The following is a 26,404-nucleotide window of genomic DNA, read 5'->3' on the forward strand; positions in this document are numbered from 1 at the left end:
CATCTGATCCATCCATGATTGCACCGGGGGAGGAGAGAGTGAGGAGGAGAAGAGGAGGAATTCAGTTTTGGAGGGATTCAGAATCAGTTGATGAGTTGACATCCAGTTTTGAATGGAGTCCAGAGTAGAGCTTAGGACGGAGAGATCGTGAGTGGAGGCGACCTTGAGGTAGATTTGAGTGTCGTCTGCATAGAGATGATAGTGGATCCCGGATTTACTTAGGAGATCTCCCAGTGGTTCCAAATAGAGATTGAACAATGTGGGTGCAAGTATAGAGCCTTGAGCGCAGTAGTGTGACGGTGTCGGCGGTGCTTTCGGTGTCTGAGGGGTTGTTTAGTGAGTGCGGTTCCACAGTTGGGGGGGGGTGTTCATGGTGTTGTTTGACGGGGTCTTGTCCTCTCTCGGTCGGGGTCTCCGCGGGTCTAAGGAGGCTCAGGATGTGACGGAGTGTCCTGGGAGGCAGAGCTGCCTCCCTCCCCGTGCTCGTGGACGCTGGTCGCAGCCTTGAGTCAGCGAGCGGGTGTGGCGCGTGGGCCAGAGCTTCCGACGCTGGTGCTGCAGACCCGGGTCCGAGCCTTGGGGTCGCGTCCGTGTCACTTCCTCCCCCGCGCCTGAGTGCGTCACCCGGGGTCATGTGATTCCTACGATGCCCGCGGGGGGGGGGGCAGAAATGAAGCAGCGTCTGCAGGCGGTGGAGGGGCTCGGGTCTGTCTGAGGTCACAGAGGAGGGGGGCCACACGGAGAGCAGGGGGGCCGGGGGGCGCTGCTCATGGGCGTAGGAAGTGTGGGGGATGTATCCCCCCCAGATTTTGGAGTGGGGGGGACACGGGGGACAAGGGTGGGGGGGACGAGGGGCCAAAAGAATTTCCCCTCTCTCTCCTGTCTGTGGCAGGTCCATTATCGCGTGAAAGCGCTACCTAATGGCCCTGTACTTGTTCTGCCTGGAGTCAAAGAGGCCACCCGCCCTCTGCCCTTTTCCCCCACAGACCCATGTCCTCACCACATCTTCAACAAAGCAGACTCCGTCATAGCTCCGCACCTCCGAGACGTCATCAACTGCTCCTTCAACTCCGCTACCTTCCCAGAAGACTGGAAACACGCTGAACTCACCGCCCTTCTGAAAAAACCAACAGCAGACCCCACCGAACTCAAAAACTACCGCCCCATCTCGCTTCTTCCATTCCCGGCCAAAGTCATCGAGAAAGCCGTCAACAACCAGCTCGCCGCCTTCCTCGAAGCCAACAAATCACTCGACCCCTCACAATCTGGCTTCCGAGCCAAACACAGCACTGAGACCGCCCTCATCGCAGCAACAGACGACATTCGAACTCTACTGGACAATGGAGACACAGTCGCCCTCATCCTCCTCGACCTCTCTGCAGCCTTCGACACAGTCTGCCACAGCACCCTTTTACAACGTCTCAGAAACATCGGAATCCAAGGAAAAGCACTGGAATGGATCACCTCGTTCCTCACCGGAAGAACCCAGAGAGTCCGCCTCCCACCATTCAAGTCCGAGGCCTCTGAAATCATCTGCGGCGTACCTCAAGGATCCTCACTCAGTCCCACCCTCTTCAACGTATACGTGAGCCCCCTCGCGGCCATCGCCCGCCAACACAACCTCAACATCATCTCTTACGCGGACGACACTCAACTGATCCTTTCTCTCACCAAGGACCCCAGCCCCGCCAAAACTAACCTACACGAAGGAATGAAAGAAGTCGCCGAATGGATGAAACAAAGCCGTCTGAAACTGAACTCAGACAAAACAGAAGTCCTCATCTTAGGTACATCCCCCTCTGCATGGGACGACTCCTGGTGGCCGGAAGCCCTCGGAAAAGCACCCATCCCGACAGACCACGCACGGAACCTTGGCGTCATCCTGGATTCTTCACTCTCAATGAACAGACAAGTCAGCGCCGTATCCTCTTCCTGCTTTAACATTCTTCGCATGCTCAGGAAAACATTTCGCTGGATCCCCTCCGAAACAAGGAAAACAGTCACCCACGCTCTAGTCACGAGCTGACTGGACTACGGAAACACCCTCTACGCAGGTACCACCGCTAAACTCCAGAAGAAACTACAACGAATCCAAAACGCCTCAGCCAGGCTCATATTAGACATCCCACGCAACGAACACATCTCTGGTCACCTTAAAGACCTTTTTGAAAGTTGACATGCGGGAGAAAGTGTTATGAAAGCAGGGATTTGTAAACATTTTGTAATTACGTTCTGATGAATTGGGATTTAGATACGGACGGCTTGAGCTGAAGAGTGTAAGATGAACGGGGGATTTCGTAGTAAACCAGTATGATTGGGGTATGTGTGGGTGTGTTAAGAGAGAGAATGAACAGCATGTTTCCGATAGCGGTTAGGAGAGAAAGGCATAGAAATGCGAATTGTTAGGAGAGGGAGCTTGTCGTAGCGGGTTGTTGATGACGGGGATAAAGGGAGGGGTGAATTTCATAGACGCGAGAGCACAAAAATGTGTAGGCGATCTGGTGATTACTAAGGAAAGTTTAAAAAAATTAAAAAAGCATGTACTTTATAGTAGTGATTACACTAAGAGGGAGATATTAGCACGTTTTTTAATTCACACAACATCATTGAATCACATGTAGGTTTCATATGAATTGCATCTAATAATAATGTTATTCAGTATACAAAGAGGCGGATTGCTAATCAATGCTTGTTTAATTAACTTTACAGTTACCCCTGACGAAGGGGCCTTGGAGCCCCGAAATGCATTGGGTTTTGAATAAACTGCTTTTTGATGAACTTGGCTTTTGTACGTATTCTTGCATGAAGAGGTTCGGAAGGCCCATCTTGAATATGAGAAACACAGGAAATGGCATTTCCTTGCATATGGAGTAAAGATGGATGAAAAAGTTAAACTATGGAGTAAAAGTGATGAAAACGGATAAATATGGATGGCTATGTATAACGAGAATTGCATAAGCAGCAGCCACTGTGCCATGGTTTGGGGCGCTTATTAGTGTCCCAGAATGATGCAGTCTTTTCCTTCATACCCATTTCTGTCTCTGTCTCGCTCCTGCTTAGGTTCTGACTTCAAGAGCCCTTATGTTCTCTGTCTTGCATCTCCTTTTCTTTATTTGTTTCTCTGTTAAATGGATCCAAAATAGGCTGACACTTTGGCTGGATATTTCCTCATTTACTGACCGTTTTATAATCCAAAGAAAAACCTCGGGACGGAGAGAAAAAAAATGAAATACCTAAATTAAGCAATACAGAGTGGTCAGCAGACAGGCCAGATTATTATTTACATCCACACATATTAGAACCACTTTACAGAGTTTTCCAGTGAAAGCGCTTTTTTTTTTCTTCTTTCTTTGAACAAGATTGTTTTCCCAGAGTGGGGAAGTGCACCATTCATAAAGGGACTGCAATACCTGGTTGATGGGTGAAGTGGAAATGTTTAATACAATCGTTTTCAACTGTTTTAATTATTTTAGCTTATAAAATGTGTACTGCGGCTTTGTGTTCCGGGATGTTATTTTTTTTTTAAACCAAACTGCTTACATTTTGAAAGGATATAAGCAATGGACATTAAAACGGGTTCCTTCCTGGTCCTGTAGCCATGTCCTGAATTTTCAGGAAAAATCCCTTACATTTCTGAATAATGAGTTTAAAACTGTTAAGGTAACCATGTTGTTCCTGAATACATTTCACATGATTTGCTTATTCTTGCATTCCTTATGAGTGTTTGCTTTTTTCAAGGTGTTCTTCATTTTTTTTCAGGCAGCATTTTACTGTTGTCTAGTGCATAATTTGAATTTAGTTGCAGCACAATTGAGTTGTAGCTGAAGGCAGTGCAAGTTTCTCTCAGTGGGGCACTATGGTCTTCAGTGTGGGAGAGGAAGTTGCACTCTGGCCAGAGCTGCTGAATTTGGAACTGGCGCACCGTTTTCAGCCTTCATGACCAGTCCACCAGACCGCACTCCTGACAGAGCTCATTCCGATGCTACACCTTAGAAGGACCGATAGACCTTAGAAGCCCTGGTGTCTTAGCACCCGCAGGTGGACCCTAATGGTGGCAAGTGTGAGTTAACCTTGAAGGCCTGTCCACCACAGTCCATACTGCAATTCACCTCCAGTCTTGCGAGCAGGCATACGAAGAAGCACACCCTAGATCATGGGTACTCACAAACTTTCTCTCGGGGCCGAATTTACAGTGTGGTTTGTGGCCGAGGGCCGCACCGGTGGAGGCAGGGTCAGTGGGGGAGGGGTTAGATGGAAAAAAACTGTGACCATGAAGTTGAACTCAGGCCCCTGCAGCGGACGCCTTCATCCACTGAACCAACAGACCAGCATACACACACATCTCTCTTTCTTTCTCTCTCTCTCTCTCTCTCTCTCTCTCTCTCTATCTCCCTCCCTCTCTTTGTCTCCCTCCCTCTCTTTGTCTCCTTCCTTCTCTTTGTCTCCTTCCCTCTCTCTGTCCCCCTCCCTCTATCTCTCTCTCGCTCCCTCCTTCCCTCTCTCTCTGTCTCACTCTGTCTCCCTCTGCCTCTCTGACTCTCCCCTCGTTCTCTCTCCGTCTCCCTCCCTCTCTTTCCTTCTCTCTCTCCATCTCCCTCCTTCTCTTTCCTTCCCTCTCTCCGTCTCCCTCCATCTGTTTCCCTCTGTGTCCCACTGTCTGTCTCCCTCACTCTGTCTGTCTCCATCCCTCCCTCTGTCTGTGTCCCTCCCTCTGTCTGTCTGTATCCCTCCCTCTGTCTGCATGCCTGTCACCCTCTGCCTGCCTGTCACCCTCTGTCTGTCACCCTCTGTCACCCTGTGTCTCCCTCCCTGTGTCTCTCTCCCTCTGTCTCCTTCACTCCCTCTGTCTCCTCCCTCCCTCTGTCTCCTCTCTCCCTCCCTCTCCCTCTCTCTGTCTGTCTCCCTCCCTCTGTCTGTCTGTCTGTCTCCCTCCCTCTGTCTGTCTGTGTTTCTCCCTCCCTCTGTCTGTCTGTCTCCCTCCCTCCGTCTGTCTGTCTCCCTTCCTCCCACCGTCTGTCTGTCTGTCTCCCTCCCACTGTCTGTTTGTCTCCCTCCTTCCCACTGTCTGTCTCTCTCCCTCTGTCTGTCTCCCTCCTTCTGTCTGTCTCCCTTCCTCTGTCTGTCACTCTCTGTCTCTCTCCCTCTATCTCCCTCCCTCTATCTTCCTCCCTCTATCTTCCTCCCTCCCTCTATCTGCCTCCCTCCCTTTACCTTCCTCCCTCCCTCTATCGCCCTCCCTCCCTCTATTGCCCTTCTGTCTGTCTCCCTCCCTCTGTCTGTCACCCTCTGTCTGTCACCCTCTATCTCCCTCCCTCTAGCTCCCTCCCTCTAGCTTCCTCCCTTCCTCTGTCTCCCTCCCTCTGTCTCCCTCCCTCTATGTCCCTCCCTCTGTCTCCCTCCCTTGTAGTTCTGTAGTTTGAGGGTCTGGTTTGGTGGTTCCGAACCCGTTCAATAAAGGTCGTCGGAAATAGACGATTTTGGTATCAGCGGACCGCAAATCACGAGTGCGGTATGTACGAGTGTTTTCGCATTAATCGATCTATGAGAACACTATGTATTTAGGGATTTCATTTGAACCTTCGGGTTCCATTTTGTGTGCGGCAGCCATTTTGTGTGGTTGCCCTCACATAGGCCGATGACTACGGCCGAATGAGTCTTTGAGACATGTACACCTTAGCTGACTTCTGAATGACCTGGCCGAACTGACTCCTTGCTCGAGGCTGACCTCGCTGAGCCAGTTCCTTGTTAAGCAGCTGGTCAGATAAAGATCAAAGAGCAGGACGTGCCGGAGCTTACAGTACACTGCACCCACCTTTCTATCTTGCTTCCAATCTGTTTCTGCTCCTTCCTTTACAACATGATTACTGATTTGGGTTGAGGTTTTATGATGGGTTTGTCTGGCCTGACTAAACAGGATATTGGAATTTGCTTGGTTATTTCTGGTGGGCTGGACAACGGAAAGTGGAATTGTCGTCATGCGATATGTTTGAAATGTCACTCTCAGTGATTGGTTAGTTTGTATGTAACCAATGCCACCTTTGGAATGTGATTTTTGGCATAAAAGACCATGCTCCGCTCATTGAATTTGTGCAGTCTCTAGCGAACCACCCGTGTTGTGCTTCGTAGACCTCTGTTCCTGGTTGCAGCCAATACACTTTGGTCTTTGACATCATCAAGAAGCATCACGTGTCTCTGTTTGCCGAGGCAGGGGAACTCGAAGGCATCTGGCGTTTTCCCTGGCGCCGCTAGGTTCTAAAACCTGGTCCTTCACCCTCTGTCTCCCCCTGACTCCCTCCATCTCCCTCTCTCTGTCTGCCTCTCTCTCTCCCTCTGTCTCCCTCCCCCTCCCTTTCTGTCTCCCTCTCTTCCCCCCTCCCTCTGTCTCCCTTTCCCTCCTTTTTCATCCCCCCGTCTCCCTCTGTCTGCCTCCGTCTACCTCTCCATCTCCCTGTCACTCTGCAGCTATCTGTCTGTTCCTGTCCCTGCCTTTATCTGTCTCTGTCTGTCCCTGTCTCTGTCTCCCTCCCTGTCTCCCTAATCCATAGTGCAACCTAGTGTATGTAGGTGTTTCACAGTATCTTTAAGTGTCTCTTTCAGAATAGCATTGGCCCTGTGCCTGTTCAGGCAGAGGCCATGGTCAGTCTGAGTCAGGTACCACCAGTACCAGTTAGCAAAACGTTGGGGAGGGCACAGGAGGGCTTTGCAACACTAAAGAAGCACAAACTCAGAATTTAAAACATAACACCATGGTTGGGGGTTCTCTTTAATAATCAGAATTGATTTCTATCCTAATGAACCCATTTTCCAACTTTAGGATAAGGAAACACTGGGGAAAAATCATAACGTTCTAATCTATACCTTGCAGTTTTCATGCAGCTCTTTGATGACGGTTAATAGCGCACTGTTCAATGTTAGGATTTTAACTTATAAACTGCAAATACCAAAATAATCTCTCAGACAAAAGCAGTAACTCACTGACCAATTTACATGATATGCATTTTGTGATCTGCGTGCTACACATTCTATGCAGCAGCCATCTTAGCCCAGTGTGGCTACCTTACCAAGAGTCAAAACTTCCAGTAGTCAGACATCTGATCTCTCTCAATAAAAAACATTAATCACCAAAGTTATCTTCACATTTTTACTGTTGCCTGAAAATTGCTGGAGACCAGGAATGCAGCAGCAGGTACTTTTCAAATCATAATGCACTTACAAACACAACGCCCCACCCGAAGTCAGCGACCTTTGCTTGCTTGGTGCATGAAGATGCAAGACCATGTTTTTTTAACATGTGGTCTGATTACTATGTGAATGTAAATAACAATAAAGCATACATGCAAACTATGACAACATGCCTGCTTTTCTCAATATTTCACTTCAAATCTATGCAACTGTATTTGTTTAACGGGCGGTGATTTGTATGGGGTCAACGGAAAGTCCACAAGGTTGTCCCTGTCCCCCCCAGAATTGTAGTGTCTCCTACGCCCCTGGCGCTGCTGACACCACTGCAGGGAGGGAGATTCGGACAGAGCCCCCCACCCCCTGTAGATCTACAGGAGCCTTCAATGGGAGCTCACCCTCTGCTCATCATCGGAGACTTCGCAGGAAGCATTTTCAGAAAATATCACTTTAATGTGTTGAGAGATTCTCTATCCAGCTCCTTTCGATACAAACCCGGCTCAAGTTCAAGTTCAAGTTCAAAAATTTGTATAGCGCACTACTCACCCAGAGGGTCTCAAGGCGCTTGGGGGTGGGGGGGGTACTTTACTTATCGAATATCCAAGTTTTTAGTTGCTTTCTGAAGGAGAGGTGGTTCTGTGCAATGCGGAGGTGGGTGGGGAGAGAATTCCAGGTTTTGGCCGCTAAGTAGGAGAAGGATCTTCCCCCCATGGTGGATCAATGGATGCGCGGAATTGCGGCGAGGGCTTGATTGGATGATCGTAGTTGGTGGGTGGGGGTGTAGAAGGACAGTCTCATGTTGAGGCATTCGGGTCCTCGGTCGTAGAGGGCTTTGTGTGCGTGGGTGAGGAGACGGAACATTATTCTCTTGTTGACGGGGAGGTCTTTCAGGTGACCGGAAATGTGAGCTTGACGGGGGATGTCCAGTATGAGTCTGGCTGAGGCGTTTTGGATGCTTTGGAGTTTTTTCTGTAGTTTGGCTGTGGTTCCGGCGTAAAGGGTGTTTCCGTAATCCAGTCGGCTTGTGACCAGTGCGCGGGTGACCAGCGGAAGATTTTTTTGAGCATGCGTAGGATGTTGAAGCATGATGATGAGACGGCATTGACTTGTCTGGTCATCGAGAGGGAGGAGTCCAGGATGAAGCCCAGGTTACGTGCGTCGTCCGTAGGTATGGGTGCGGTTCCCAGGGCCTGTGGCCACCATGAGTCGTCTCAGGCAGCGGGGGATGAACCTAAGATGAGGACTTCCGTTTTGTCCGAGTTCAGTTTTAAACGGTTGTTCTTCATCCACTCGGCTACTTCTTTCATTCCTTCGTGTAAGTTGGTTTTGGCGGTGTTTGGGTCTTTGGTGAGGGAGAGGATCAGCTTGGTATCGTCTGCGTAGGAGATGATGTTGAGGTTGTGTTGGCGTTCGATGGATGCAAGGGGATTCATGTATATGTTGAAGAGGGTGGGACTGAGTGATGATCCTTGTGGTACGCCGCAGATGACTTCGGTGGCCTCTTATCTAAAAGGGGGGAGGTGGACTCTCTGGGTTCTTCCAGCGAGGAACGAGATGATCCAGTCGAATGCTTTTCCTTGTATTCCGACGTTGCTGCGGCGTTGTATGAGGGTGCTATGACAGACTGTGTCGAAGGCTGCGGAGAGGTCAAGTAGGATGAGGGCAGCTGTTTCTCCGTTGTCCAGTAGAGTTCGAATGTCGTCTGTTGCTGCGATGAGGGCGGTTTCGGTGCTGTGTTTGGCTCGGAAGCCGGACTGTGAGGGGTCGAGGGATTTGTTTATTTATTGAGGGACATAGAAAACAACCCTTTGATAAAATCAGGCGTGGATGGAATGGAATGGAATGGATGTGGATTTATAGAGCGCAAATTGCTGGCCGAAGGCGTCCAAGCGCTAGAATAACCAGGGACCTGCGGAGGGGGTTAACTGGGATTAGTGGGGCAGATTAAAAAGAAAAGTTTTTAACTGTTTCCGGAATGTGGGCAGATTGCAATTGGCTCTCAGGTGCAGGGGGAGGTTGTTCCATGCCATGGATGTGTTGTAGGCGAACGTCCTGCCGCCGGATCTGGATCTTTTTATTCTTGGTATCGTGGCCAAGAAAGTCTGGCTGGAGCGGAGGTTTCTGCTGGGGAGGTAGTGGGTAATAAGATCCCAGGTAATCCTGGGGCCCGTGTCCCAGAAGGCCTGATGTGCAATGCACATGGCCTTACACAGAATGGATGTAAACTCCAGTTTAAGCTCCGGTCTCTGCAGAGCATCGAAGGCGCCGCGGCCTCTGCAAGGAAGGTTGAGGCGCTACATTGATGCAGGTGCAAAGCCGCCCACACTGACCAACACCATCAGGCTCCATCTACTGACACCGCTTTTATCTGCGGATTACGATTACCATGAGCTCCCAAAAAGAAAGTCCTTTCTAATAAAAGTCCCTGTCAGGAGGTGACTGGAAATAGAAGGTGACCGGGCAGCTGGGCACAGTGCCAGCTGCTGCCAGATTCTTCCTACCAGCGTTGCATTAAAAGCCACTACACAGTAGCATCACTGCAGCCCCTTCTGTACAATGTCACAAAATATTCCCCAAACCAGGCACTTTTCAAAGGCGCTCTGGCCCCCCGGCGGTGAGGCTGCGCTGGGGGTGGGGCCGGGTTGCGCTGAGCATCTCGAGACGCCCACCCTGCGCAGACTCAATAGAAGTGTTGATTAACTCTCCATAAGGCCCAGTCTGGAAAGGTGCGGCCATCAGGCTGTGGATTGCGACTCCTGTCACGTGTGAGGTGCACTTACTCTACTGCGAGGGTCCAGAGCTATCCATTCAGACCTTCGACCTCCTGAAAAGGTGCCTTTCGTGCCCTCTAGTGGAGGTTCCAATGCTTGATGGCGTTCACTCTATAAGTCTTTTCTGCACATTTTAGGTCTCACCTTCTTGGCATCAATACAAATTCAACGTTCTCGAAGGCGTAGTTGAAGTCCCGCCCATCTTTTTGATTGGTTCCCACCACTGGAATTATACGATTGTTCAACCACTGTGTTTTCCACAGTTATAGATTTGCTGCATTTGCCATATATTCCACCCCCTGCAAATTTTAACAAAAAAAGTTTCAGCTCAAATGGTTCAAAAGTTCCTATAAACATAGCAGTACGAGCTACTACGCAGTGGAAGGATCCTTGCAAAGCTTCACTGGTCACCTTTATGTTGCCTATTGCTATATATTTGGGTGTTAGACTGGTAATAATGATGAGCAACCAATGGCCACGCAGTGTTAACAGGAGTAAAAATGATAAAATAATGAAGTAATACAGTCACAAAATGCGCCGCATAATTTGTCTTTTCTTGCTGCATAATTTACTCAACCGTGCCACATAAGTTTCCCTTCACTGCCGCATAATTCCAGCGGCCTTGGTGGTTATAGCCTCATATAACCAAGGAGAGACCCAGGTGGGTGTCGTGTCTTCGTTACATCTGGACTCTGCAGCCACAACCCTCTGAATAGTTCATCTGAGCTCTGACATACTTTCACCTTTTGACTGGCAAACGTAGTCAGTCATAAGCGTTTTGATTTTCTGCGGTGCAGGCTTCATTCTGCATGTTCATGGTTCCTTTTAGTTTTGTTTACTCTTGTAGGACAGCACTTCTGATATTCAGATATAAGGTTAGACATAGGTATACTATATCTAAGCAAGGGGTGATTACACAACCTTGCCCCAGCTGAGTGATCAGCCAGTTGTGTCAGTTTGGATGGCCATCCAGGGGTGGCAAAAGATATGATGCAGCCCCTGGCAGGCCTTTGATGCACCTATGCCCTGGGTACCTATAGTACTCTGTACATGAGCTCATAAGGTGACCTAATCCCAATTGGTGATGTACCTAAAGTACATGGTTGTGAATTTAGAGAGAGAACAGCAGGGCTGTGGGTCTGATTAGCAGGCCCACAGCCACATTAAGTCGAAAACCAGTGAAGCAAAAAGCAAAAAAAATGGGGTGACCATAGGATAGCAGACCCTACTCTCCTACACATCATCCCTGAGAAAATTATGTTTTTGAATGACACTGTCCAACAGATGTCTTGTCTTGGGTTAGCCAAGATAAAAGCTTGAACAATCCGTCTATACCTACTCCTACACCTGTTAGTGATAACACTTCAGAGGGGGGAGTCGACGTACATACTATTTTGCATCAGAACAGAATAGATCCAGGTTGGAATAAATGGTTGATCTGGCCCACAGACACAAACAACTGTCAAGATAGATTCCTGAATAAAACAAAGGGGTTCACATTCATTAGGCCAGAACGAAGATATGTTCAAAGACAGCATCCAGGAATAGTAACAACATACAGTGTAGGGAAACTTTGCCTTGATTGGATACATAGATCTATACTTAAGGATGTAAAGCAACACTTATCTTTACTTAAAGATGGCGCTGATCTTAGGGAATTGTTGCTAGGACCAAGAACATCACGTCATAAACATTTTATATATGCCGGTATCTTTGCTGCTTATAATGAAGCATGGAAAATTACGCAAGCAGAGACTGCAGAACAAATACGAGAAATTGATTGTATTAATTTTGAAAAATCTCTCTCTGTGGTTGACAATGGGTTAACGACTCTGTGGTCCAGGATATATTCTTTATGTAGCATAGTGTCTTCTGCCATAGACATCATGGAACAGGACTTGGTCATATTGCAACATGGGCAGTCGCATTTACGTTCTATCATGCTATTAGGCTGGACGTTGCTAAATCATCATTCAGGCTATGTGCCGTGACGTTTAATCAATACTACGTCACTGTTTTCCGAATTCAATCTCACTGATAATCAGATCAAATTGGCACAAAGGGGAGCAGACAATACAGTGCTGAGCATTGAAAAACTGGAAAGATTGTCATTTACTGTCGCTGAAAAGCCAGTTATGGAATGGATTATACATGGAACAATCACCCTGCCTATTACAATTTTCTATTTTCAAAATTGCCTACAACATATACCAGCAGGCACATATAAAAGGTTGGGTAAAGTATACATCAAGACATCCTGGGAATTGCCGTACACATACAGATGTTGGAGTGGGGGTAGTGAAGTGTTTCTTAGCGGGGACAATTGTGAAAATGTACCAAGCGGTTCTCTCCTATGTCAGGGTATAAACTTACACGGGGCCTGCAATAGTTCCTCTAAAAACTTATCCTGCCACCCGCAAGGTTCACCAGCCGCGGTGATTGATCCAATTTTTAGACAACTCTCAAATGGGAGTTACCTTACGTTGAATGATCGCAGCTGCTGTGGCATGTTGCCAGGATTACCATATCTAGTAACTGTGTCAGCCAGGGTCACTTGCTGTATGCAAGTATTGTTTCCTAAAACCAAGACAGCTGGGAGTCGTCACTTTGGCCTTCACTGAACATCTCTTCTATACAAATTGATAAAATAAATTGATAAAATAAAAATGCTGCAGTTGTAAATACATATGAACTACCATTTGTTGTGTTTGAAACATTTTATTGAATAATAAAACCTAATAAACATAAGCTGATTATTAAAGCAAAACAAAACATCAGTTGCCATACACATAAGAGACAAAAGTAGTACATAAAAATCAACATGCTGTAACACAGCAAAGTTATGTAGAGCACAATTCCTAATTTCGGGCAATCTTTATGTCGTATTTGATATGGCCGCGTTAGCGATTATCTGAAACTACACGTTTTCCTCTTTAACTTGGCTATACATGAAAACGCCATTTTGAATGTTACGGCGGCCATCTTAGATCATAAGCGGCCTCGTGGCTAGCGTGCCCTTTAGTCCGTTGTCCGTACCACTGACCACTTCAGTTTGCCCAGCAACAGGCTATTTTTAGTACTGGTCAAGCTCGTACATGCGCAGTCCCCACTGACCAGTCACCCCTCAGGAATGTGCCGCCAAACTGACCAGCAGAGTTGTACCCCCTCCAATGAGCTGGCTGTGTTCCAAAACATGACCATATATGTACATAATGTCTTGTAACTTTGTGCCGCCTATCTTTATTACCTGAAAACTGTATAAAAGACGGGGTCACACCGATGTTCGGTGTGATACCTCTTGCATTACCGAAGGGTGCTGTATAAGTGTACCACCACCCCATGGGGTCTTAATAAACTTGTTCTTTGAATTTTACAGCTTCCGTGCCAACAGTTCTGGAATGTAAGTGGGTTATCTGCGGAGCATGTAGGCCTTGGGAACCCTGATTACTTCAAATTGGCGACCACGAAGGGACTCATCGGCGACTCGGATGCCCGAAGGAGAGGTCGTGACGAAGGCTTGGAAACTCGCCATGGACGCGCGCTGCCACTGAGTGACCCGAGTCTTGGCACACGTTATGGGCGACCTCAGATACGGATGTGGGAGAGATGCGTATTCCACCTATTCACATTACTGTTAAGGAGGGGGCTTATCTACCACGAGTACCACAGTATAAGATTTCGAGAGAAGGTGAAATTGCCTTGACACACATTGTTCAGGATTTGATCACTGCAGGAGTGGTGGAAGAGGTTCCTTATAATGTTTGTAACAGCCCTATTCTTCCGATCCTTAAGAGAGATACTGACGACAAAGTTTATCGGTTTATTATTGACTTGAGAGAGATTAACAAAATTGTCATTCCCCAATACCCGGTGGTGTCCGACATTACGACCTTGCTTACATTGGTGCCACCAACGGCCACGACCTTTAGTGTAATTGATTTGAAAAACGTGTTCTTTTCCATCCCTGTCCATCCTGATAGCAGATATTTGTTTGGCTTCACGTTAAATAATAAATCGTATAGATTTTGTCGTGTTCCCCAAGGTTACACTGAGAGCCCGAGTATCTACAGCCAGGCTTTGAAAAGACAGCTTGATTCCTTTGAGTTACAGATTGGCGTTGTCCTCATCCAGTACGTGGATGACCTTCTACTCGCTGCAGACTCTTATGCACAATGTGAAGAAAGTACAATTGCGTTGCTTTCTTTTCTGGCACAGAACAATCATAAGGTTTCGAAGAAAAAGCTCCAATACTGTAGACCCAAGGTGACCTACCTCGGTCATCTTTTGTCTAAGGAGGGGCGTGCATTAACATCTGATCGAATTCAAGTAATTTTAGACACACCAGTCCCCCGCACACAGAGAGATGTACGTGCCTTCATAGGGTTAACGTCCTTCTGTAGACAGTGGATCATGGGGTTTTCGCACATTATAAAACCTTTGCTAGCGTTACAGTCCAAAGCTACACCAATGCCCCTTGAATGGACAGATGAATGTCAGAATGCTTTTGAACAATTGAGACAGGCCCTTTGTTCTGCACCCGTGTTAGGTACACCAGACTATACAAAACTTTTTACATTGTACGTGCACGAGAACGATGGGTGCGCGTTGTCAGTGTTAGTGCAAGCACACGGGGATAAGCAGAGACCATGTGCGTATTTCTCTGCCATTCTTGATCCTGTAGCACGAGGGTTGCCTGGGTGTTTCCGAGCAGTGGCAGCAACAGCAGTAGCCATACGGCAGAGTGAGGGAATCGTGTTATCACACAAACTGTTGGTGTTAGTTCCCCATGCGGTAGATGCTCTGTTAAATCAAACAAAGACCCAATATCTTACGAGTGCACGGCTAACAGGATATGAGCTTACACTTTTGGCGCCACATATCACACTGAAAAGATGCGCTACCCTGAACCCTGCCACTTTATTGCCCTATCCGGTTGAGGAGGGTCAGGAAGAAAAACATCATGACTGTGTTTTCCTGACCAAGGAACAGACAAAGGGTCGTGTTGACTTACAGGATATGCCACTTCCAGATGTGGATGGGGAACTGTGGGTTGATGGATCGTGTTTGAGGCTGCCAGATGGTACGACTTTCGCAGCCTATGCGATCACGACACTTAAGACGGTGGTAGAAACAGCACGAATACCACAGAAATCGGCTCGGGCAGCAGAGCTGATAGCTTTAACAAGAGCCTGCGAATTGAGTGCTGGCCTATGTGTGAACATATACACAGACAGCCGGTACGCCTTCGGAGTAGCACATGACTTTGGGCTACTCTGGAGAGAGTGTGGGTTTTTGACTTCTCACGGAGTACATATCATGCATGGAGAACTGGTGCGTGATCTCTTAAACGCGTTGCTTTGCCCAAAGAAAGTAGCGATAATAAAATGTAGCGCCCATAAAAAGATTACCGATAAAGTGGGCCAAGGAAATGCCCTCGCAGACAGCATAGCGAGACAAACGGCTATGTCTCGGACTGACTCTCCCATGTATGTGACACAATCACAGGCTGAGCGATGGAGCGATGCTAGAGCAGAAATCTTGGATATTCAGAAATCAGCTACTGAATCAGAACTTGCGGCATGGGCAGCAGATGGGGTACTAGATGATGAGGGTTGTTGGAGAAGCAAGGACATGGAAAAATGGAAATTGCCTGCAGCTTACTTGCAGGCGATGGTCCAGATGACACATGGATTGGCGCATGTCGGAGCTCTTGCAATCACTCGACTGTTAACACGAGTCTGGGAACATCCCGAGATTGCTAATACTGCCAAGAGAGTAGTGCAGACCTGCCTGGTATGTTTATAACACAATCCTGAAAAGGGGACCCATACTCTGAAAGGAGGGTTCGTTCCACCCTCTGCACCATTTGAGGTACTCCAAATGGATTATATCCAACTCGAGCGCTGCAACAACCTGAAGTACGTCCTAGTGGTGGTATGTGCCTTTAGCAAATGGGTTGAGGCCTTCCCCACGAAAGACAATACAGCCCTAACAACGGCTAAGGTGTTGCTTAAGGAATTCTTTCCTCGCTTTGGAGTTTGCAAATTTTTGTGGAGCGATAATGGGCCTCATTTTGTTGGGAAGATTGTGGAGTATGTACTGAAGGGGTTAGGGATTCAGCAGAAGTTTCACGCTGTGTTCCACCCTCAGTCGGCAGGACTGGTTGAGCGGTACAATGCTACGTTAAAACTCAAATTGGCCAAGATTGTGGCATCCACGTCGTTGAAGTGGCCTGATGCTTTGCCGCTAGCGCTGCACTCTCTTAGATCAGTACCCCATTCACGAACTGGCCTCACACTATATGAGGTGGTGTTTGGTCGCCTTATGAATATCTGGGGGGTGCCCAAGCCGCGATTGATACATGATGTGCCTTGTATAATGATGAACGATTATTTGGCACGATTAACAAATGATTTGCTTTCTATTCATCAACAGGTTCGAGAAGCGCTCCCTGACAACTCTACTGGAGAGGGCCATGATCTTCGCCCCGGCGACCATGTAATGATTGGGTCGTTTGAGAGGGCGAGCAGTTTGGAGCCGAGGTGGAAGGGCCCCGAGCAGGTCCTCCTGGCGACCCGGACCGCTGTACGAGTGACCAACAGGAAGCGGTGGGTGCACTCGACACACTGCCGTCGTGTCTCTCCTAATCTGGTGAATCCTGCTGTGTTGACCGACTACAAAGAGATTCTGGAGAAAGAAAAGAGCCCAGCTGTGACGTCGGCCGAAGTTGAGGGAGCCTTCCCGGACCACGCTGTTGCCGGACGAGAGCGTTACAATCTGCGGCCACGATAAGAAGATTTTTTTGGTTTTTTCGTGACTGGTTGGTTACCGCTCTGGGGTTTGTGAAACGGAGACCGGGAATTCCAAGGGGGGGGGATCAGTTCTGCCCAGTGTAGCGACACCCGTCTTGGCCCGGAGAAGAAAACAACGGCTACCTCAGAGCTCAGCACCGTATTTTTCTTTTTTAGGTATACACACATGTGTATTTGAGACTTTGTGAACAATTCGAACTATTTGAGACTTTGTAAGAACTTTTCCTGAACTATGGCGTCATCTGCATCACGAGACAAACGAATATTAGGTGCCATTCTCTTTGTCTTGACTATTGTGGTGATAGCTGTAATAGCCTGGGTAGTTGAACTTGTGGTACCTGCACGTGAACATTTGCTGCCGACTACCCCGGCTCCATCTGAACATTTTCACTTTACCTTACCCTACCATGAAGAACGGCATCGGCAAACGTATCTGAACAACAGCTTTATCCAGATTCTCCATCACACGCATAATATGACTAATACTTCCAATTGCTGGGTGTGTGGGATGTTGCCGGGGCACCAGAAGAAAGGGGGCACCCCACTCATTCCACTCCCGTTCTCACATAATGGATCTTGCAATGCCTGGTACACCCTCCTCTTTACTCTGAGATGGCCAACAAAAGGGGGGGTGCTTTTTCGCTTGAATAAAATATGTTTCCATGACAAGGATGGGTTTCCACGGGCTGAGGGTACTCGATTTGAATGGGAGGAGTACCGGCCCGATAACATATCTGCCCCGCGTGTGTACAGCAATCAACGAAATATCAACGTATCCAGCTCACATGTCATTAATGTTATTGCTACTAAAGCCGATTTGTGTATAAGAAATAAAGGTTCGATTCCGGTAGGGAAAAGTGAATGCAATACCACACTTACTTTTGATAGTCCGAATGGCATCTCGTTTGTAGCATCTCGAAATACGTATTTCATTTGTGGAACGAAAGGTTATCATCAGCTTCCATTGGGAAGGTTAGGCACGTGTTATGTATCGTTTGTACTACCCCCTGTATTCATTGCCCTGCCGATGTATCATAATGACTATGTCCTGTATCACGATTTTGTCCTGAATAGAGTCAAGCGGACTGTTGTTCTGGATGACATCGACCAGACTGATACTGCCTTGCAGCAGTATGTGGACTTCAATTTGCGACTGTTTTCCTTTGTGGGGGCCGCATTGAACAGTCGGAAAATAAGACGATTGACACGTGTTGTTGAGGCTGTAGCAAATGATACTGCCAATGCACTTGGGAATATTACTGAGGAACTCCAGATTTCTAGGATCGTTACGCTCCAAAATAGGATGGTGTTGGATGTAGTTCTAGCTGACCGTGGGGGGGCATGTAGAATTATCCGAAGTAGCTGCTGTGTGTACATACCTGACAATTCACCATATGTTTATGATGCCATATCGAAGCTGCATAAAATAGCAGCTGAAATACACCCGGACAATGGAACTTGGACACTTTCAGGATGGTTCTGGTCAATACTTACTGCTTGGGGCTGGAAACTGTTAACGATTCTATGTATCATTGTAGGGGTACTGTTCTTTGTGTGCTTATGTATCCAATGTGGCCCAGCTTTATGTTCTATGTGTTTATCAGCTTGTGTACCATCAAGACGAGCTCTTGCTCATGACAAAATGATGCTTCATAAAGAAGTGACGCAAATAATGTCAATAGACATTGAGGACGAACATCCTGATTATGTTCACTATGAGGTAGCTTCAGCTAAACGCTAAAAGGGTCGTCTGTCGTATTTGATATGGCCGCGTTAGCGATTAGCTGAAACTACACGTTTTCCTCTTTAACTTGGCTATACATGAAAACGCCATTTTGAATGTTACGGCGGCCATCTTAGATCATAAGCGGCCTCGTGGCTAGCGTGCCCTTTAGTCCGTTGTCCGTACCACTGAACACTTCAGTTTGCCCAGCAACAGGCTATTTTTAGTACTGGTCAAGCTCGTACATGCGCAGTCCCCACTGACCAGTCACCCCTCAGGAATGTGCCACCAAACTGACCAGCGGAGTTGTACCCCCTCCAATGAGCTAGCTGTGTTCCAAAACATGACCATATATGTACATAATGTCTTGTAACTTTGTGCCGCCTATCTTTATTACCTGAAAACTGTATAAAAGACGGGGTCACACCGATGTTCGGTGTGATACCTCTTGCATTACCGAAGGGTGCTGTATGAGTGTACCACCACCCCATGGGGTCTTAATAAACTTGTTCTTTGAATTTTACAGCTTCCGTGCCAACAGTTCTTGAATGTAAGTGGGTTATCTGCGGAGCATGTAGGCCTTGGGAACCCTGATTACTTCATTTAAAGCAGAATGAAAGCCATTCTTTTTTTAAAAACTGTGTGACTGACCTCGGCCAAAGAAACCTATGATCTGCAAGTCGCAAGGACTTCTGCAGAGTTACATGCCCTCTTAACTACAAATTGCCCTATACATTTCTCAAAAATGTTAAGTCGTATCTTAAATATGTCTGTTACGAGTTGTATTCTACATGTATTTAAGACCGTAATTTCTGGACTGTTAGCACCTTTTGAAGCAGTCCTAGTAATATTTCCAAACTTTGCGCACTCAGTGTTTGGCGGATTGCCTCTCATTTTGGGACTCGCTGCAGGAATACTATTTTTGCTCCTATCGCTGCGATATGGCAAGTAATTTCACAAACGACACCTAGTTCTCCCTGGAGACAACTCTACTAGCAATGAAGTGTCGTGAGCGCATCGTCCAAATGTTGGGACTACCTCGTCTAAGAGAATTAAATACCACATGGTTTCTGTCATTCAGGCCAATTTGGCAAGATTGCATCCTACCTGTTCTACGCTGCCTGCTATGCGGAGAAGAATGAGTGTTAGACAAATGTCTCACACTCCCATCAGTCATGCCAACGGATGTTGATACTTTGCTTGAGCCAGTAACGGCCCATGCACTATGTTGTCCCCAGCGGCTACCGATACGGATGACGGCATTCAGTGAGATCTCACAGACGCAAAATGATACTACCGTAATTCATGAATTTTTAACTTGAGCCAGTAACGGCCCATGCACTATGTTGTCCCCAGCAGCTACCGATACGGATGACGGCATTCAGTGAGATCTCACAGACGCAAAATGATACTACCGTAATTCATGAATTTTTAACTTGTGTTCTGATTAACTTGGACATATTATATTTATCAATCTGTAACTTGGAAGATGTTTTTCTTTTATATAACCGAGTAAAGTTTGTTGATAATAATCACTAGGGGATTCATTTACAGGGTAGCATGGTATCCCTCACAATAACTCCAGGAGTCACAGTCCACACAATGTACATGCTTTGTTCCCCCTACTTCCAACCTTACATATACCCCAATAACCTGCCCAAACCTCTCCCTGCTGATGCCAATGTGGTCCTCCGTCATCCCACAGACCATATTTTTGGCCCCTTTGAAACTGCCCATACAATAAAAATGCTGCAGTTGTAAATACATATCAACTACCATTTGTTGTGTTTGAAACATTTTATTGAATAATAAAACCTAATAAACATAAGCTGATTATTAAAGCAAAACAAAACATCAGTTGCCATACACATAAGAGACAAAAGTAGTACATAAAAATCAACATGCTGTAACACAGCAAAGTTATGTAGAGCACAATTCCTAATTTCGGGCAGTCTTTAAAGTTCAACAATAGAAACGTTCATAAAGAACAGGAAAGGAAACAAAGAAGGTGGGATACAGTGATCTCATTAATGTAATGCTTTCTACATATAGAAAAACAAATACTAATTATTTTCCTTAAGCAATAAAGTCTGCAAACTAAAATACTAAGAGAAATATAATGAACAATGTACATTTCATGTGTAATTAGAATTCAATTTGAATATTGTATCCTTCTAAGCATTATTTGACTCATGATTACAACCTGAATGCTTTCTGGAAAGGAACCACCTCATGGGGTTCAAAATCACATCTTTTCCAACAATAGGATTTAAATGATAAACTTGAATTTCAATTCAATTCATTGATTTAGGCCATTTTGGAGATCAACAGTTTGAAATATATACAGCATCCATACACGTTTGTAAAATTGTCTCCTAAACTTGAATTCCATCCACTTTTTGATTAAACACTTCCCATTCCAGCAAGCATCACAAGACCACTTGTTGTTATCTTCCCAATTAGTGATAATGTTTCGGCTGGCAACAACAATAAATATATTTAGAATTTTACCTCCGAAAGCAAAAACATGCCATTTCTGAATCATGGTGCACAATAAAATGTAGGAACACAAGGGCATATTTTGGTGTAGCATTCATTAAGGTTGGACGAGGCTTTAAACTAGAATTCCTGATTTTTGGGACATTTAAATGTCATATTTTTGAAAGAGTTCTAACAGACCCAGCACGAGCTCACCGAAAAATAGAAGATGACTGAATTGTACTTAGAGAAAATGTGCTGATAAGTAATCTATTGATGTAAAATACAGTGGTCAGGCAATGCTTGTGGATCTAATCTATTCATATTTTAACTCCATAGTTTGTTCAATAAATTGACTGAGCATAATACTTGAAGGTCCATCTCTCAGATCAGTTCTAGTACAGTTTTAGTTGCGATAACACTAATAGAGAACATTGATAAATAGATTTTAAAAGCCATGGGTGGAATTGATCCTTGGTCTAAATCTAGATTATTGTCTGCAATAGAAACCAGTACAAACAGATCAAATCTAAAATCATTGAATATGTTTATTATAGTGGTTTAGAGTAAACCCAGAAGACACACATTGTTTCTGAAACTCAGAAAATGTATCTAAAGATTATGATTACATCCTATTTTATGTCCAGAGACTGCTTTAGCTAGTTTCCTGTTTAAGTGACATTTGCAATTATATTTAACAAAACATTAACGCTGGATGTCAGAAATTCGGTCTTTAAGTATTGTGTAAGGGTTATGTGTGAGGGTTTTTATTTGATCTGAAGCAACACTAACACTAAATAGGTACATGCACCGGTTATCATCCAACTAACATTATTAGCAAACTTAATTTGGAGGGAATTGAGAAAAATGGCCTCATGTTTTATTGTTAAAAAAATCCACTGTTTCAGTAATTCACAGAGTTTGCAAGTGCTAATCCCCTTTTTGAAATGTACTAAGCCCATTTAACAATTCAGAATTTGGAAGGGGAATGTTAATAGTTTCCCTTCTGAATATTTAATACGTTGTTAAGGTATGTATTGAGCTTTAAAAGCATATGTGGACTGAAAAACAGTAGCAGGAGGTAGTAACCCAAGGGGACATTTGTGAATCTGAAAGTAAAATGGGGTGCATTAAAAAATGCCTTTATTTAAAAGCTATCACAGACAAAGTAGTGTGCTGACTCTACAAGCAACCACTTTTTACCAAATGGATTATTAGTACATGAACCTCAGTATTTCCTATATTGCTGAAATTTAGTCTCTAATAGTTGTGTAAATATTTGTTCCAGTTAGTTCCCCTTTCAATATTGTCATGAAATGTACCTATTCTTTTTGTCAAACATATTGAAATATCTTTATCACAATTTTTGGGGCATTCTAAAAAGTTTTTTCACTCTCTAACTTGAAGCTTCCTAAGAATAATTCTGACGCGCAGTTCCTGGTTTCTCCTAGATCATTTAGCTTTCTCACTAAACAAAGAACAATATTGATTTGAGAGAGGTGGTTATTGTAATCATACACACTGGGGTTAGTTTAGAAAAGATCAATTCCTTAATCTTTAGAAATAATACTTGGAAAAGTTTATGTTCAATAATTTCAGATAATTTACTGATAAAGATATCAGATAATGATCCACAAATTTCTTATACCTTGTGGTATCAAAAATCTGTTAGAATTAACAGACTTCTCTTCTAGATAAATCCAGGTATGAGAAGTTATTAAATGCGATTATCAACTTTCTATTATTTTAACACATTTTGTCAGTGCACAGAGTATTTTCCCTACATAGATCACAACATTTCATGCAATGGTCTGTGCTTGAACGTACAATGAAGGAGTAAAAATGCATTTCTACCACAATCAAGAATCCCCTTGGATCTCTGAGGATTACTGTTGCAAATGAAATCCTAGCTAAGATGAAATATCCATTTAAAAGGACAATTTCCCTCACCCACCTTAGTTGGCATGCTTCCTTATTGGGAATCTCCTTGCACCGTGAAACAACCCCCTCACTGAGAGAGAGGAGTTCAGGCATATTTTGTTATAGAGAAAGGTATACTAAATACCACAATAATGAGCTCAGGGTAGTGGGGGCAGCAGAGTGAAAGTTAAAACTTGATAAAGGGTATGTGGTTTGCATTATTTGTACGCCCCTGGGCCAGGATTAAAAGCAGGCCACTGTGGGAGAAATATATATGCACTGTTAGAGTCAATAAGAGGTCAACATGTTTCAGCCTATTAACCCTCCAAAGAGGTGTTTGGGGCATTCATCAGGACGTAATCAAAGGTTCTGTCGCTCAATGTACTCAATCAATAACAAGCATTGTCATAGCCAATAGGTCTCGCCTTTGGGACCTTATAAGTGTTTAGCCATGCATATTCAGTAACAATGTGAAATAATTACTATGAAAAAAAAGAAGACTATAAACTAACTAAGCTAGACATGACTTTATAACTGGTTAATCAAACGTTTCTGGAGGTTTAGTATATATAAACAACTCCTTTTTTCTGTGGTGTGTCATATAAAATTGATGCTCTAAATTTTGATAAGAGTACACAATGTCAAAAATTTAAATACTGCTTTTATATCAATTTACCTTTGAAAGCTTGAATTGAAAGACAATTCTAAGTGACATTTGGTTATGAGTAGGCGCTAATGACTATTTCCGGATGAGAATGTAATTAGCATTTTTTGTATAAGATGTGTTAAAAGTATGGGTTGGGAAAAAAGCTATTTTGGCCAAAGGCTCCCCCTCCTATATGCATGCTAGTTTTAATTTGTAAACAGAATCACAATTTGTTATGTGGTACACTGTAATGTTAGATGAATCTGTTTTACCCTTCTGAAAAGCAAGGGATGACGATGAACCGTTTTTTCGTCCCTGGTTTTAAATGGATTCAGGTTGGAACAGACGAGGTGTTGGTTGACTTTACCTCAGAAAATGGTTGTTTCCCGCATGCTGCTTTCATGCGACTTAAATCCCTTCAGTGAAAAGAGGCGGCTGCATGCCTGCATATATGGCCAGATCAGTACTTGGCTGTTTTGGTTCTCCAGTGGGGCTAGAATAAAAGCTGTTACTGGCAGGGATTTAGCTTCCCATTGGTGCAGCAGGTGCAGTGGCACCAGGTCCCAGATGCCTTAAAGGCCCACTGAACCTTGATAACTGCTGTTTGTCACAGTTCAAACAGAGGCCTGAGGGGCCACAGAACAATGATTATTGCTGTTTTCCACAGAGAGGTCACATTTCCTTTCTTGCCTTGGGGCCCAGGGCACACTGGCTAGGCCACTGGTTAAGGATGCAGTCGGGAAGAAGTGATGAGACAGGTGGATTATCTAAACAGCTCGACGATGACTTCATGCCTGGGTATTAAAGTATTCATTACAATTAAAGACTTAATCAGGAATAGATATCATAATATAGGAAGGCCTATGTACAAATGCAACTCGATTAGCAGCTGCCTTTAACTTCTCACTTATCACCTCTCCTAATGTACATTTTTATATTAGATGCAGACATAAATCGTGACCTATGAATATGTTTATCTATATTTAGGTTCAAATGACCCATCTTTTCCATATGCAAATATCAGACAGGTCGGAAACGCCTAATGGCTTTGAACTTCATAAAGCCACATTAATCACTGGTCTTGAAATACAAATGGCAGCATTAGGCACGCAGAGGTGTATTCTACGTAATCTCATTATGTTCAGGGTACGGGAGAGTGTTTAGGGCATAAAGCACTTTGACAAAAACATTTCTGCCACCTTAGAAATTCAATCTTCCTTGTCCTACCCAAGGAAAACAAGTAGTACCGCATTCTTTGTATACCTGAATTAAATAGGCACACAAAATAGTACCGTATTTAAAGGCCCAGTTCAGAATTACATGGAAGATGCACTGTCCCAGACTACACAACGGTGCAGTTTTCAGTGGGTGCTCTCATCCCACACAGGGGGGAGCACACCAGATTATGATGGAAAAACATGTGATGCCCCAAAGTAGGCGCAGTTGTAAACCACCAGTCTGCTTACATAGTAAAGCGTCTGGCAGCTATTAAGTGAGGTGGCACGTTTCCCCTGCAGGTGGTGGGGGTCTGTCACCATCCTGTCAGGTGGGGGTATACAATCAGTGCGCCCCCTGACTGCTTGTTTGCCTCTTCGCCCGTGTCAATAATACAGGGCAGTCCTTGGAGGAGTAGTCAATTTGTATTCATGAAAGACACTTGTGTTTCTCGGATGTGTAATCCCCAGATGATGCCTGAACTGTTCCTCAATGGACTATTTGTACATGGTATTGAATTGTATGGTCTTATGAGCACTGTTAATAATAATAAAAGATTTAGTGGAGTGTTTATTGCCCTCTATGTCACTCTTCTTCTAAGCACCTAATACAGCTTGTACAGTGCTTACTGTCATCTGCTCACCTACATTATGCTTAATATAAATAGTGCACAATTTGGGGTGCCACTCACAAACCTGCCACTGCCTGCAAGGGAACTCTCACAGCATCGGAAGCGAGGAGCGCTTTTCGTGCAGCCTTTCAGCCTTGTATCCTGATTTCACCGAGGTCGCGCTGCTGGTGGGAGCTTCTACGTGCTCGACGGAGTGCCTGTCAGCTCCCAGCAAGCGCTTGACCCCTTCACCATTGGCTGCCTGCACCGGGGGACTGCGAGGCCCAGAAGCCTTTGCTTCTTGCACCTGGTGCCTCTTCCCCCGGCGGTAACGCCCCCTACCTGCCGCTCTTAACCTTTCGTGACACCCGCTCCGCGGGTGCCACTCACAAACCTGCCACTGCCTGCAAGGGAACTCTCACAGCATCGGAAGCGAGGAGCGCTTTTCGTGCAGCCTTTCAGCCTTGTATCCTGATTTCACCGAGGTCGCGCTGCTGGTGGGAGCTTCTCCGTGCTCGACGGAGTGCCTGTCAGCTCCCAGCAAGCGCTTGACCCCTTCACCATTGGCTGCCTGCACGGGGGACTGCGAGGCCCAGAAGCCTTTGCTTCTTGCACCTGGTGCCTCTTCCCCCGGCGGTAACGCCCCCCTACCTGCCGCTCTTAACCTTTCGTGACACCCGCTCCGCGGGTGCCACTCACAAACCTGCCACTGCCTGCAAGGGAACTCTCACAGCATCGGAAGCGAGGAGCGCTTTTCGTGCAGCCTTTCAGCCTTGTATCCTGATTTCACCGAGGTCGCGCTGCTGGTGGGAGCTTCTCCGTGCTCGACAGAGTGCCTGTCAGCTCCCAGCAAGAGCTTGACCCCTTCACCATTGGCTGCCTGCACCGGGGGACTGCGAGGCCCAGAAGCCTTTGCTTCTTGCACCTGGTGCCTCTTCCCCCGGCGGTAACGCCCCCTACCTGCCGCTCTTAACCTTTCGTGACACCCGCTCCACGGGTGCCACTCACAAACCTGCCACTGCCTGCAAGGGAACTCTCACAGCATCGGAA

Source organism: Lissotriton vulgaris, chromosome 1_1 (genome assembly GCF_964263255.1).
Source record: "Lissotriton vulgaris chromosome 1_1, aLisVul1.2, whole genome shotgun sequence".
NCBI classification, from domain to species: domain Eukaryota; kingdom Metazoa; phylum Chordata; class Amphibia; order Caudata; family Salamandridae; genus Lissotriton; species Lissotriton vulgaris.